The sequence below is a fragment of the Lactuca virosa genome, chromosome 4 (genome assembly GCF_052849685.1).
Source record: "Lactuca virosa cultivar CGN04683 chromosome 4, Lactuca_virosa_CGN04683_v6, whole genome shotgun sequence".
NCBI lineage: Eukaryota > Viridiplantae > Streptophyta > Magnoliopsida > Asterales > Asteraceae > Lactuca > Lactuca virosa.
Window position 1 is genome coordinate 358,331,117 of NC_136429.1, and position 15,350 is coordinate 358,346,466.

Here is a 15,350-nt window from a genome sequence, read left to right on the forward strand (position 1 = left end):
ACAGCACCCTGGACTCGCCGAGCCCACTGATGGACTCGCCGAGTTCATGCAACTCGTCGAGTCCACTGATCGAGTCGGCTTCGCAGACAGCAAAAATTCAACTTTTTGATCCTTTGGCAGTTCACTTTTGCATCTATTCAACTAGAAAAACATCCTAGGCTCTTATACCACTGTTGGGTTATGAGCATAACATCATTCCTATGGTGTACATGCAACCCTAATTGCTTTGATCTAGGTTTTTCTAATTTGAACATACAACATTGAATACCAAAGCATAAACCCTAAAACTAGCATACCAAATCCGAAAATCACACATGATTAGGGTTTAGATCTTACCTTTCTTGTTATGTAGTAATAACAAGATTAATCCTTCTTGATCTTGACTTCTGAAAGCCTAGTTCCCCAAGTATTGCACCTCTAATTGAGTCACAAACACTCAATGCAAACAGAATGACTTGGGAGAGAAGAAGAATTCGGCTAGGGCAACTCAAAAAAGCATTGGGGGCCGATTTCTACATGTTGAGGGGTCTATTTATAGTTGACGCTATTAGGGTTTTAAGGTGGAAACCCTAACTTCCTTAGTTAAGCCTTAAGCAATCCATGGAGCCCATCTAGAAAGCCCTTGGACGAAATCTTCTTGGACTCTCCATAGATTTCGTCCAATCCCTTTCTATTAGGAATCCATAGCCCAACTAGCAACTATCAGATAATTGCAATATCAGTCCCCATTATTTAATCAGTCTCTTTTGATCACCAAATTAATTTCTGATCAATACTAGTTAAACAATATGATTTCCAAATACTATATTAATCTTGCAATATATTAATAAAACCATTTTGAGTATGAATTTATTATTCATATAATAAATTCTACTCTCTCTCTCTCCTCTAGTCATCCTATCAAATTGCATGAGTGAAGGCAACCCAAAAGGACCATGCTCATAATCAGGTCAAGTACATACCAAAATAGTTATGGGCTTAGACACCTAATCCAACACAAACACCATAAATCTCAAACACCATGCAACTCCATTTGAAATTTTCTTCATTTACATTCACATGCACTAGGAAAAAAAAAGAATCAAATATGTGTATAAAATTTAAAAAATTATTCAAATAAATGAAAAAAGTATAAATTAATCTTCGTATATTTCAAATTGTCTTGAGAATTAATACCTGGAATTCAAACTCCTTTATATTTTGATCATGCTCAAGTTTCGAGAATTGTTTAAAAAACATACTTCGATTTTCACCATATTGACCCAAGGATTGCTCTAAAACTACATAAACATCATGCTCTTCAACAATAGAAACTGTACCAGGTGAGCATGAGTAGATAGAATCATATAATTCATTTTAAACAATATAAAAATCTTTTTCATATAAAACTTTGATGCTTGATGTTCTAATGGAAGAGATTACTCAAGAACATGAGCTTTATTCGTGCAATCAAAATTATTGGAAATGTGTGTATTGCGTAGTGAGTCCATAGCAACATCAAACTACATCAGAAAAGAAGACACGTTGACCGTTTTTGACATAAAGTTCCGAAAAAAAAGAATTTTCACTCTCAGATCTAGAAGTAGTCCTCATAAGAGACTTCCAATCATTTTCGAAAACCTCGGGATCAATGCACTAATTCCAAATTAAACATTGATACTTTTTTCGGAAATCAATTTCAATCAATATTTGCCTAGAAACTTGTATGAAACAAAAGAAAAACTTATGTTAAACTTATAATAAAATAGGTTCACATTTAACATGATGTTTCATACAAAACAATATAATAAATGCACGAATGCACATTTTAGATAATATATATATATATATATATATATATATATATATATATATATATATATATATATATATATATATATATATATATATACTAGGTATGTTTAAGGGTCGTGCTAAGCACGGCCCACGAAGGCTAATTACGGTATTTCTTTCACGGTTGGTGCATATTGTGCTAATAACAAAAAAAAAGTACAATGCTATAAATGGGTAATTTGCAACGAATATTTTTTTTAAAATACAATGTATAATACACAAATAAATGAAACTAAATTTCTATTTCCCACGTTTAGGAGTTATGTATAAGGAAACTTACAAAATAATGTTGGATGGCAATGATATGCGTTGATATTCACCATCACTAAGAATCTTCACAATCTAAGTGCATACACAAAAAATGAAACTACACTTATAACTTCATCAACCAAAGCATGTTGATGTAAGAGCGAGTATACTTGCTTCAAAGTGATTGTCGTAAAAATGGCTGCCAATGTAAGGAAAGAAGTAAAAGATGAGATAAGTAAATGATTATGGAGTTAATCAAGTTAACATGTACTTGGCTGTTTTAAATAATATTCTACATCATATGTCATATAAGAACACAATAAAGTTGATTTTACCCCTGGACTTGCAACATATGTCAAAGTAGAAAAAGAGAGCAAAAAATAAAAGAAACCACTTTCAGGAAGAGAGGGTTTGACTGCTTATATATTGTTGTTATCCGGTTTCAGATCAAGTTTACCTGCTTGAGAAGAATAACCTCTAGCTGAATAGTCCCTGATGGCTAAAGATATCCATCAATTGTTCACTTCTTTTGCTTTGAACCGCCCGTCACTGTGAAAGCATTTTATCATTATATTGTTTAACATCCCACTCAGCTTGATTAAGTGGTTTTCAATCTAATGTTCGATTTTTCATTTGTACCATTACATCCGAAATTTTTTGAAGATAAAGAGACAAATATACAATCGTTTAAATTAAAAAATGAATGACAATTCACATCTAAAAAGGTAATAGTGGCTTTCCTTGACTATCAACATCTAAAAGTGAATAATGCAATCATGTGAATAGGAGCCTATGAAAGACGAAATCGACATGTAAACACAAATCCACAAATATACAGATGTATAAAGAACTCATTTGCAGCCCCCTTTCACGAGTATCAACATTTCCTATCAATTGATACAGTGTGTGGTGAAAAAGACGGAACGAAAACCTTCTATAGTTTGATAGAAGACTGAAAAAAGAAAATTTACATGAAAAATATATATTTACCTTCTAGAGTATTCCCAATGATTTGCATCAATATAATCATAATAATTAGCTTAACTATGCAAAATATGCTTACTATTTAGCATGTATATGATTTGGTAGATTGTTTATCTCCACGAATTAAGGAGAAAAGAATGAACATGTTATCACGATTGAGAAGTTATGTGGCTAACAAAAAAAACTTAGGTTCATGGTTTCATCAATATTATGTAGAGTGGGTAAAATCACATTTTGGAAAGAATATGTACTATATACTTAGTCAAGGAACATGTAGAGTTTGCTCTGTTTTTCAAATGATGGATTAATATTGGCCTTTCTCTATGAAAATGTTTAGTAAATTAAAAGAATGCAAAACAATTATCACGTCCTATTTGCTTTACTTTCTTTTTTGTTTTATTTTACTATGATTATGCATGGTCTTTCACAGTAAAACAAAACGGTGAAAAAACATGTTTATAATCATTAAAAATCGCTAGCAACTACAACACACATATATTTGCTTTCAGTAGCCTTTTGTTTTAATTTTATTTGAATAAAGGGTTTTTATACAAAGCAGTAAATCACATTACTACATTTATAAAAGCAAAATCCTATATGAATTAAGGATCAGAATATCTAGCACAAATGCCTTGTAGAAGGTGATTTTGATCATAGGATTCGTTGTTAATATTTTGGCATCCTTAGCTACCCTTAAACCACTACGACATATGCATACGGGTCCACATACGATTATCTTCTTTTTGCTCCCCTATTCCTTCTCTCCCGTGGTTCGAAGCACCAAAGATCATACACAAGCATATTATGGAAAAAAGAAAAGTTATAGGACGTATACCCCCATGCCATTTTCATGTCCCAAATGACTTACAATTAAGAAATTTCACCATTACTGGCATGTATCCTGCATCACATGTCGATTTCTTAAACACATACACATAAGTGGTCCCATGTAACCAAAATAGCCTAAAAGGATTTACAAAATAATTGGTGACAGAATGCTCTAGTTAAAGAAAAGTACCTTGCAACCACAGATCAACATCATAGGATCCAATAGCTATATAGAAAAGTAGTTTAATAATGGATATGTCAGATGTCCCCTGCTCCCATCTTTTCAAAAGAAGAAAAGAACTTGATTTGAAATTAATGTGCGAAAATCAATCAACGGAAGCACACAATTAAAAATGAAATTAGGATAACTATACAAATTAGTTTGTGAAGCACACAATTCTAATGATCCAAAACACACCCCCTAATCGCCTAGGTTTGAAATCAACAAATTACATTTCGCCCTACCTCCTCATAAAATTGTAGGTTCTTCGTTAAAATCTAGTCACGTAATATTTTTTCCTAAGAGGAATGCATATAAAATAATATCAAATTGGTCAGAGTAGTCAACCATCATGGTGAAACTGCAAACCCTAAGCATGGAAAATTAGGGCAACCCAAAGTTCGAAAATATTGTTGATCGGAGAAGGATGAGTCCTGTAAAAAATTTAGATGATTAGATTTGACTTTTGAGAGAAAATCCATGTAAGATGTGATTTAACCATAATTGAGATCTCCGTCATACAAAAAAAATGAAAAACATTGAATATCATTGGCTTAGAGGGAGCGGTGGTATGGAGAAGTAGGAGGCCGGTGTCCCAAACATGGAGGATAAAAAGTGTCGGAGTAAGACATCCGTTTCCTGAACCTTCGATGAAGATTTTGAATAAGTAAACAAAAGGATGAAGCGATGGGCATTGGCGGAGGAAAAATATATCGCAGGGAGGGGATGGGGTCGCCAATTTTGACAAGCGATTGTATGCGAGTGAAGGTGACGAGACGGAAGCGGATACGACACATTAAAGGGTGTGAATCGGCATTGATGTCCATGGCGTCATTCAAAAGCTGGGTGACGTGTCGTTAAGTAAAGCGTGTAGATCGAATATTTACGTCAAATTCACAATGTGAATCTTTGAAAATTCACAATGTAAATCCGGATTCACACGGTGAATTCGAAAAATATTTTTCTCATTCACAATGTTAATATATGAATTTAGATATTTTTAGATTTTTTTTTGGATAAAGAATAAACTCTAGAAATTGAAAAAAAGATTTGGTTCCTTGAAAAACCAATAATTATGGTTCTCTATTGAACTTTTCCATATATATATATATATATATATATATATATATATATATATATATATATATATATATATATATATATAGGGAAAAGTGAATATGTGGCTGTCATGTATGTAATATTAGGTATAGAACCATCAAATTTGACTTCATTTTGATTAAAAATCACATTTTTTTCATTGTTAGCTTCTTCCTATTGCTTTTAAGCTCATATAAATTATTGATTTCATAATTTATCCCCAACATCTATCTATTTCGAATGTGTTGTTTATATTAGACCTCCAGTAGGCTTCATAACTTTCTTTGACACCTACCATATGTATACTTGCATGATTCTTTTTTGATGTGTTATGGGAAGAAGTTTATTGGGTTTTTAATGAACAATTTCAATCTTTCACTATAGTTTTCTATATTAAATTTGAATATGAAGACTTATCGGTAGTTGATAATGTATTCTTATACATGCTTTGTGGTGCAAAATTAAATATTTAAAACTTCATAAAAACATGTACAAAGCCTATCATCTAGTCTAATAGAGGATATAAGAAAGATGGTAGAGAGATTTGATTGCATTTTGTTAAATCAACGTAGTTTTTGATGGTTCTATACCTAATATTAGATACATAACAGCCACATATTCCCTAAGCCCATATATATATATATATATATATATATATATATATATATATATATATATATATATATATATAGGGCTAGGTTATAATGTGGATGAACAACTATTGTGTGGACGTGTGGATAATGTTATTTTATGAAAATTACTAAGAAAATATGTTGTTTAGTAATGTAAATACGTTCAATCTCACAGAACTATTGTTATTTTAATAGATTCTCACTAATTCTAATTCATTTTTTTTCTCATTCATCGTTTTTTATTTATTTTAATTTCTACAGAATACGACTCAATAAACATCCTGATAACATTCTGACAGAACAAGAATAATTAAAAAATGTCTATAATAACCTTATAAACAATTTAATTAGTGAAAATGCGTAATAATTACAATAATTATATAAGATTGAACGTATTCATATTATCAAACAACATATTTTCTTTGTCATTCTCACAGAATAGCATTATCCACACAATAGATGAACCATCTGGCTACATCGCTTTCTTTTTTATTTCCCTTTAACACCTTTCAATGTGTCAACATTGTGTTTCTCACCTCCTAGTCTACAATCAAACCCTGCTTTTTCAGCATATTTCATATACATATCAACTCCCAAATCCAAAGAATCAAATTTAAATGTAGAACATGCTCAAATAATTTTTCGACTTTGGGAATCCAAAAAACTATATTTGTGTCACCAGGAGATCTCACTTCAACGCGGGAAAGATGATCTAAGAATATAAATAATAAATATATTAATATAAAAGTATAAAAAATTTAAATAATATTTGAATAATTTTTTTGTTAATGACCTTCCAATTCAGTTGTTGCTACAATATTTTGATTACAATGCTGAGGTTGAATAAAAAAAACGATCACCAGAATCAATTTCTTCTATAGAATAACATAAATTGTTGCTGAATTATGCTCATCTTGTTCTATGTCTTGAACAAATAAAGAATCACCAAGATTAACTCCATTTGATGGGTTAAAAAAGTTATTTGTTGTGCTATTCTCATCCTCTTCATTGGAATAAGAAAAGAAACCATTCCCAGCAGAAGAATGATCTATATAACATTAAAATAAGAAAAAAAACATCAATAATATACATAAAATATGCATATCTGCATGAAAAAAAAAACTTCATGTATGCAAAAATGAAATTACATGTCAGCTACTGAAATTTCAAATCAACAGCCATCATCATATACGTGCACATATATGAAAATAACAAATCCGCAATCATCACTACTCTATACTATGGAAATAATATTGATCACTGCTTATTGATCAAGGTCAATTAGCGGTTATCAACATTACTATACATCATTATTTATTTTTATACGCAGATTGTATAATTATTTTATTTTTTCAACTACAATACCTTAAATCCGCAATCAGTTTACAATTCTGAATTTGTCAACCATTCCGAAAACATTTTATAATGGAAAATTGTTGATCATCATTTAATTATAAGCAGTAGTCTATACTGTATAAAATAGTATTAATGATATCTTATTGATTAAGGTCAATCAGTTGTTATCAACATTACTACACATCATTATTTCTTTTTACACGCAAATTGTATAATTATTTAATTTTTTCAACTACAAGACCTTACATCCGCAATCAGTTTACAATTCTGAATTTGTCAAGGATTCTGAAAACATTTTATAATGGAAAACTGTTGATTATCATTTAATTATAAGCAGTAGTCTATACTGTACAAAATAGTATCAATCACAGCTTATTGATTAAGGTCAATCAGCGGTTATCAATATTACTACACATCATCATTTATTTCGATACGCATTTTGTATAATTATCTAATCTTTTCAAGTCTTAAAACTTCCATCCGCAATCAATTTAAAATTATGACTTTATCAAACCTTCTGAAAACATATTACAATGCAGAACTTATGATTATAACTTAATTATAAGCAATACTCTATACTGTGCAAAATAGTATTGATTAAGGTCAATCAGCAGTTATCAATATTACTAAATATCATCATTTATTTCTATCCGCATTTTGTATAATTATTTAATCTTTTCAAGTCTAAAAATAATTTACAATGGAAAAGTGTTAATTATCATTGAAAGGAATAACATCTATAATCAATTTTTGTAACAAACACATAGTAAATCAAACAAACAATAGCATATAGAATAAATTTTTAGATGCAATAATACCTTCATTATTAGGATTTCCAGAAATAGAAAAGCTCGATTCCATTGATGAGCTGTTGAAAAATTCAAAAACAATGAAAATTGAATCAAATCAATGAAAAAATCAAAGCTAAACCCTAAAAAAAAAAAAAAAAAACAATGCAGTTTTGAAAGTTCAATAAAATAATGAATAAAGGTTTTGAACAGAAAACAAAGTTCGAAAAGAATAACAATAAATACAATCGCTAGAACCATAAACCATAAACCCTAAAAAAACCCTAGCCTAGAACACGGTCATAGTAATGAATCGTAAAAATTAGTAAAGTCAATATATAATAATAAATCGAAAGATAACGATTAAATATCAATGTAGATAATTAGAAAATGAAAAGAACAAGATTCTAAGAAGAAAATAGATTTATCAAATGGATCGATGAATAAATAAACTAACCTAGAACGCGATCGGAGTACTAAATCGCAAAATCAATAACAAAAACCTTCAATAAGAAATCAAAAGATAACGATTCAAGATCAATGAATATAATTCGAAAAATAAAAGAAGAAAATTCTAAGAAGAAAATCGATAAATCGAATGGATCGATGAATCGCTCAATGAATTTCGGAAAGTACGATGAACATGGACAAAAAGAATACTATAACATAAATCTTTCCGAATGGATAAATGAATTAAAAATAAACAAAATGTTTTTTCAATTAAAAATGATAAAAAAAAAAAGACAATCCTAACCTTGATTAAGAAAAAATAAAGATAAAATAATCCAACGGTCGTAATTTAGTTCTCAAGTTATCGTAAATCTTTTGATTCTCAAAAGAACTTTGTTCTCTCTCTCTCTCTCTCTCTCTCTCTATATATATATATATATATATATATATATATAGGAAGGTTTCCCCGCATGTTGCATGGGATGGAAGGTGTTGTTTTTCCATTGATACTCATGTGTCGTAGCATGCTACTTTCATTTATTTTCCTATAAAAGCACTATACTTTAAAAAATTAACTAACACACGGGACGAAAAGTGTTACCAAATGTGATTTTAGGGGCAAAATGGGCATGTTACATGAACTTAACACCACATGGAATAAAATATGAACAAATGTCATTTCAAGGCAAAATGATTATTTTACATGATCTTAACACTTATTGTCAATCTGATTTCAATCTTATTTACTCTTTTTTAGCTTTTCATTTTGCGATTTCCTCCATTTTATCCACCTACAAACAAACTTTCTCTAATTAAATTATGTGGAAATTTAGAAATATTCTTTTCTTCAATAAAAAGTTTATTTAAACACAAATTACAGTATAGTAAAAAGTCAAAAACCAAAAGATTAATTAAAATAATTCAAAAATTTTTATACCATTTGCCCCCATTGTTGACATAGAAGATTCTAAAAATAGTTAGATACATAAATCCATGTCAATAGAACACAATTGATTGTTCAATATTTGAGAAAAACATATCTAGCAAATTAGTTCTTGTACAGGAGGATCATAGGTAGACAATTAACTGAACATTTGACTACATAATAAAGCAAATTCATTGAAAAAAAGCCTTAAAGTAGTTTAGAACTCAATTTAATTACAATAACATTGCTACTAAATTTATAGAGCTATCAAATTTAATTTATATATGTTTGACATAATATTTAACCATTATATGAAGACTGTTTTGTGATAAAGAAAAACCACATCAAAATTAAAAATAAAAAAAGTACACGTGCATCCTGGAAAAATTAACTCCAATTCACCACATCAAAATTAAAAATAGGAAAAGTACACGTGCATCCTGGAAAAATTAACTCCAATTCACCAGACAGACAATAAACTAATTTTAAAATTTGAATTTGTTTTTATAACATATAATTTAAATCTATTATAAGATAAATACATAAATTTCTTGAATAAATTGAAAACATACCTCAACAAAGAAAACTAAGAAGGATTGTAGGCCACCAAATTTCAATATCAATTAATGTAACACCGTGAATTTTCAAACAAATTTTTCATTTTAAAATCGCATATATTTCATCAACACATCACAAAATCCCCAAAATGTCAAATTATCAAAAACACATGTTCATAGTTATTTGAATAAAATCCAGGATCTTCAGAAACATATCCCCATCATGTGTGTACAATCAAGCCGTCGCCTTCCCGTGATCCTGAGAAGTACCTGAAACACATAACACATAACACGGTAAGCACGAAGCTTAGTGAGTCCCCAAAATACCACACACATCCCATTAGCCTCTCATGGTTATATCTCGAATAAGACCCTCCGGTCAATGTGTCTCAGTGGAACCTTCTGGTTCCACAACTCGGGTGGACCCTCTGGTCCTATCCCAACAATGCACAGGATAATATACGGCATAAATCACAAAACATAATACATGATATCACATATCTCAGTATAAGCACATACGATCAACATATACACAGATTACCATAACAGCATAAGTCACAAAGACAATGTGCACGATAACATATATCACATTATAAACAAATAAGACCCTCCGGTCAATAATGTACTAAGACCCTCCGGTCTACAATGTACTGAGACCCTCCGGTCAATAATGTACTAAGACCCTTCGGTCAATAGTGTAAATAAGACCCTCCGGTCAATAACAAGAATAAGACCCTCCGGTCACACAAAAATTACCACACAGGTAAGTATAGTGAGAAGACTCACCTCGGATGGCGGATCGATCCTATAAATGTTGTTGTTGTACCCCGGCCTCTCAACACTGAGCCAAACCCACAATTAACCCCATTAGGATCTAAGACCAAACTTTCACATATTAGGTCTAAATATGGTCCACCAACCCTGCCCATAAATAACCCAAGCCCATTGGGCCCACCAAGGCCCAATACCAAATGGGCCCATAGAAGCCCACTAATGGCCCAACTATGGCCCAATTTTCCAAATTTGGCCCAAACCCTCATTTGGGCCTTACCCCCAAAGCCCATCTACATATTCTAGTCCACATGATTATTCTTGGATGGCCCATCAATAGCCCAATCATCAAAGTCCAAAAGAAAGGCCTAACTCAGGCCCAAGCAAAATTAGGGTTTTCACATGAAATGACGATTAGGGTTAAGTATTCTCACTTAACCCATTAAGGACTTAACCCATTAAGTCCACATGATTATTCTTGGATGGCCCATCAATAGCCCAATCATCAAAGTCCAAAAGAAAGGCCTAACTCAGGCCCAAGCAAAATTAGGGTTTTCACATGAAATGACGATTAAGGTTAAGTATTCTCACTTAACCCATTAAGGACTTAACCCATTAAGTCCATTATTCTACTAAACCATCATACAATGGAATCGGCATGAGTCATAACTTCAGCCCACTAGTCCAAACCAGCAAACCCAAAATTAGGGTTTTCTAAACCCTAATTAGGGTTTCTAGCCCAATTTTCCATCCAACTAGTCCAAATCAAGCATTTGGGCCGATTAGGGTTCACTATACCAAGCACCACCCATTACCACCTCAGGTAGTGGTGGTCAGTGGCTGCTCACGACGGCGGCCACCACCTCACGATGGTGGTGGTAGTTTTTCCCCTAATCCCTCCACCAAAAATGCTAACACAAGTCCCATTCCACACATAGTCATAATCATCACAACAAATACACACAGCCACCACCATATGGCGGCTGGTGGTGGTGATGCGGCGGCAGGAAGCGACAGCCACCATGGTTGGCAGCCATGGTGGGTTTTTCATGCCAAACTTACCTGTATAATCCTCTTGAACACATAAATCAACAAGTACTCGAATATGCATCCATACAGTCGCCGCCTAGGCGGCAGGAGTTGTCGGAAAAACGCACACAGCAGCCCCACGGCCACCGGTGTCGGCCATGACGCTTCCGGCGTCGTACCCACAGAGAGAGAGAGAGAGAGAGAGAGAGAGAGAGAGAGAGAAAAGGTGGGTTGCGGTGACTTACCGATGGCTCCCCAGTCGTTCTCAGCCCCCGCATGACGATCCAGCTTCAACTTGATCTCAGCGACCCTTCCAGCCGCCCATGACGTCTTCGCCCGGCAACGGTGTTGTGGCGGCGTTACAATGGCAAGGTAGCCGTTTGGAGGCCTCATTTGATCGGAAAAGCGAACAGGAAGGAGGTGGCGGCTGTGAGGTTCTCATGAGGGTGGCGGATGTAGTATATGCTTCTAGGTTTAGGGTTAGAGGACGAGGAAGGAGTGTCGGGTATAACCCGTGCTTCACTTTCAAACCTTCAAGCTTTTTTACAAGTTCAGTCCCTCCTCACTAGATTTCCTTCAACTTTAATCCATCATTTACACTTTTGCCCCTAATTCCATAATTTCATTTCATAATAAGCCCAAAATTACCATGCAGCCCCTTTTCTATAAATTATTTTCAATTGCAGCCCCCGCCTTCATAAATATTCACAAAACCAATTCAGAAATTACGCTTTTAACCCCCAATTTCTAAAATTATGACGATTAACTCCTCGAAACCAACACCTTGCTAAATTATTAATGATTTTATGGTTTCTGCTCATATTAACCCATATATATTTATTTATTTAATATACGGGATGTTACAATTAAGTACATTGTTATCATTCATATCCCTCCATATCCACCATCTGATTTTTGAACAAAATATGATATAAACATCAACATATAAACTTTAAAATTGCTAGAATTAGAAAAATGTTTCCTTTTCATGAGAGTCTTCATCTATTTTAAACTATTGAGGTTTAAAAAAACATACCTGAATAATTTATGTGAAACCATCATTTTGCCTCCTGCAGTTGCAGGTTCCTGCATGCATAAACATGTATGGAAAAAAGTGTAAATTAAGCCAAAGCATTATAGAAATTATACATTTTTTATGTTTAATTATGTTGCATGGGTAAGCAAAAGTGGTAATATGATACTTATTGTTATAATTGGGCATATTTTGAAATTAGAATGCCTTAATAAGAAAACAAAATGGAAAATATATACATGTAGGATGCAATAACAGATAAACAAATAGAAGTATACTGTTATTTTTTACATTTACTCATTTAAATTAAGTTTTAATATTGAAAAAATGAATTCCAGTAAACTAAAACATAAGAAAAAAGCAATCATTTCTTAAAAAGAGAAGGCGGGCAGTTCATACATATCGGTCTTTCTTCACATTGTTACTATTGCCACATCAGTTATCCCTCTAATTGACAGCAAAGTTTATGATTGGCTTCAATTCCTGAAACAAATAGAACATTTCAGAACTGTTAGTCAAAGTCAACCTACGTGAACCAACACATCAATAGCAAATGAAACATCCCAATATAACTATTTAAAATTTTAAATAGCCTAAAATTTTATTTATAATAACAATAGAAGCTATACCAACATTAAGTATCCAAATTCAATTTCTAAGATTAGTTGCTTCTAATCCAAACATCGCTTTCTGTAACAATATAAAAGTTTATGTAGCAAATAGCAATGAAAATAAAACATAGTTCCAAGCTTGCAATTCTTATAGTCAAAACATTTGCAATGGTAGGCCCCGCCAGTCAGCCCCAAATCAGTAAATTTTTACCATAAGAGAATAAACAAAATTTGTATATGTCAATTCCCAAGTCCCCATTCCATTGTTGAGCATCTACATGAAAAGTCCATCAGTTAATATGCACAGGTAAATCAAAATTTGTCTCTAAAAAACAATGTGAAAAGGAACCACTGACAAGCCGGGGAAAATCAGGAAAAAGTAAAAATAAAATTAATTAAAAAATAAAAAATAGAATTAAATTAAGAGTCTATTACTTTTTTTAAAGTCGCCACACATGTGAATGTTTAACGACATCTCATGGCAGCCAATTTTGGGCCCGTACTAGAAACTAAAAAAAACTGTATAAACAGGTACTTAGAAGGGGTTCAGGAAATCCATCTAGGACTGGTTCTTCTCGAACTTCTTATGAAATTCTTTATGCCGAATATATGGAATTCATGGGGAGAGAAATTGCCCTCTCAAAATGAAAGAAAATATATTTAAAACTGTATCTAACCCATCTTGTAAGAAACTTCTTTGGACAATTCATCTCCATAGTAATAATAACATCTTGTAGATGGTAATAAACTCTAGGATAGAAGGATAGATGGTTTACCCTAAATAACTTTCATGAAAAACCTCAGACTTCTTTCTTCAAATTTCTTCCTCTGTTATTATAACAACAAATCAAAAAAAAAAATTAATCAAAAGAAAAGTAAATAAGTAAGACTTAGTTGAGATGCATACATAAAGGTTACTTGCTTCTGATTTTGATGCTTAGATGGGGTTCAGGTTACCTGTGAACTTCATCAACATTGAATTTCATCTAATCATCAATAAACAACTAACAGAAATACTTACACAATCACAAAACCGATGATTGTTCTTGATTTAGTATCTTTCTTCCGCCTGACCTGTGGCTCTCCATTCAATGTTAAATACTTAACCTCAAATGTATTGGTTGTTACTGAAAAAAAAAATAATAAGAGAGCATAAAATATTAGAACAACGTCAAATTGAAACATTTGTTAAATCTTGTAAGAAGATCAAGCCATAATCCAGCAAAAGAAAAAGCCCTAACCTTCAGCTTCGATTCGAGGTCGGCAATCGGTTTCAGAATCTGATAGGAAGCGAAAATCGAAGAGAAAACTTTGACAACAGGTTTGCATAAACTAAGAAAATTAAGCTAACACTCGAAATCACATCATAAACCCAAAACTAAACCCTAACTTATGAAATTGAGAAAGCCAAAGACGAAAGAAGGGGCATCGGTACGTGGTTGATTAAACGTTTCATGAACCCAATATCGGGCGCTAAGATTTGGTTGTTTATCGATAGCTTCTGGATGGGATTGTGACGGAAGGCCTTCACAACGGGCAGTTGAGAGAGGAGACGGAGACGAAGGGGTTGTGAAGACATTGAACAGGGTCGTCAGCGTTAGAAGGAGAGAGGAGAAGGCATGACATGTTTTGAAGGTAGCGGTTCTATGCCCATCGGAATGAATTTGTGGTAGAAAAGTGGAAACGCGCTTACGAAACACGTAAAAATATGCAAAACCGGAAGAGCATGGGCAAATAACACGTGTCTTAGACACCCACCCACCATTGACCAACGGGTTCGAGAGCACGCCACCAAAATGTAAATGACAGAATTAGAGAGACTAAGGTGTTCTTTGTTTTTTTTGAGGCAAAATGTATGTAGTCTACGGATCATATCTGTAGACCTCTGCAGTAAAAGAGGTGGACCAAACGTCTGCAGTCTGAAAAAACAAGACTGTTTGCTTTTTTTTAACATCTGCGGGCTACTAAAATAAACTGAAATCTAAA

At 32.7% G+C, this 15,350-nt stretch overlaps 2 long non-coding RNA genes across 10 annotated transcripts; both read right to left on the reverse strand.

Annotated features, from left to right (window-relative positions):
• Window positions 1-3,820: 3,820 nt before the first annotated feature.
• LOC145168976 (uncharacterized) lies at window positions 3,821-4,765 on the reverse strand. The gene is made up of 3 exons (XR_013742211.1): window positions 4,637-4,765; window positions 4,085-4,548; window positions 3,821-3,967 (listed from the first exon to the last, which is right to left on the reverse strand). It is a non-coding gene; the product is annotated as an uncharacterized LOC145168976 (long non-coding RNA).
• A 5,239-nt stretch (window positions 4,766-10,004) lies between these two features.
• Window positions 10,005-15,059, reverse strand: LOC145108669 (uncharacterized). 9 transcript variants are annotated; one of them, XR_013708458.1, is made up of 10 exons: window positions 14,606-15,059; window positions 14,386-14,491; window positions 14,272-14,300; window positions 14,141-14,192; window positions 13,383-13,638; window positions 13,153-13,236; window positions 12,757-12,806; window positions 11,966-12,413; window positions 10,707-10,761; window positions 10,005-10,190 (listed from the first exon to the last, which is right to left on the reverse strand). It is a non-coding gene; the product is annotated as an uncharacterized LOC145108669 (long non-coding RNA). The 9 variants fall into 9 exon arrangements; XR_013708459.1 differs by lacking the exon at window positions 14,272-14,300; XR_013708456.1 differs by lacking the exon at window positions 13,383-13,638.
• Window positions 15,060-15,350: the final 291 nt, after the last annotated feature.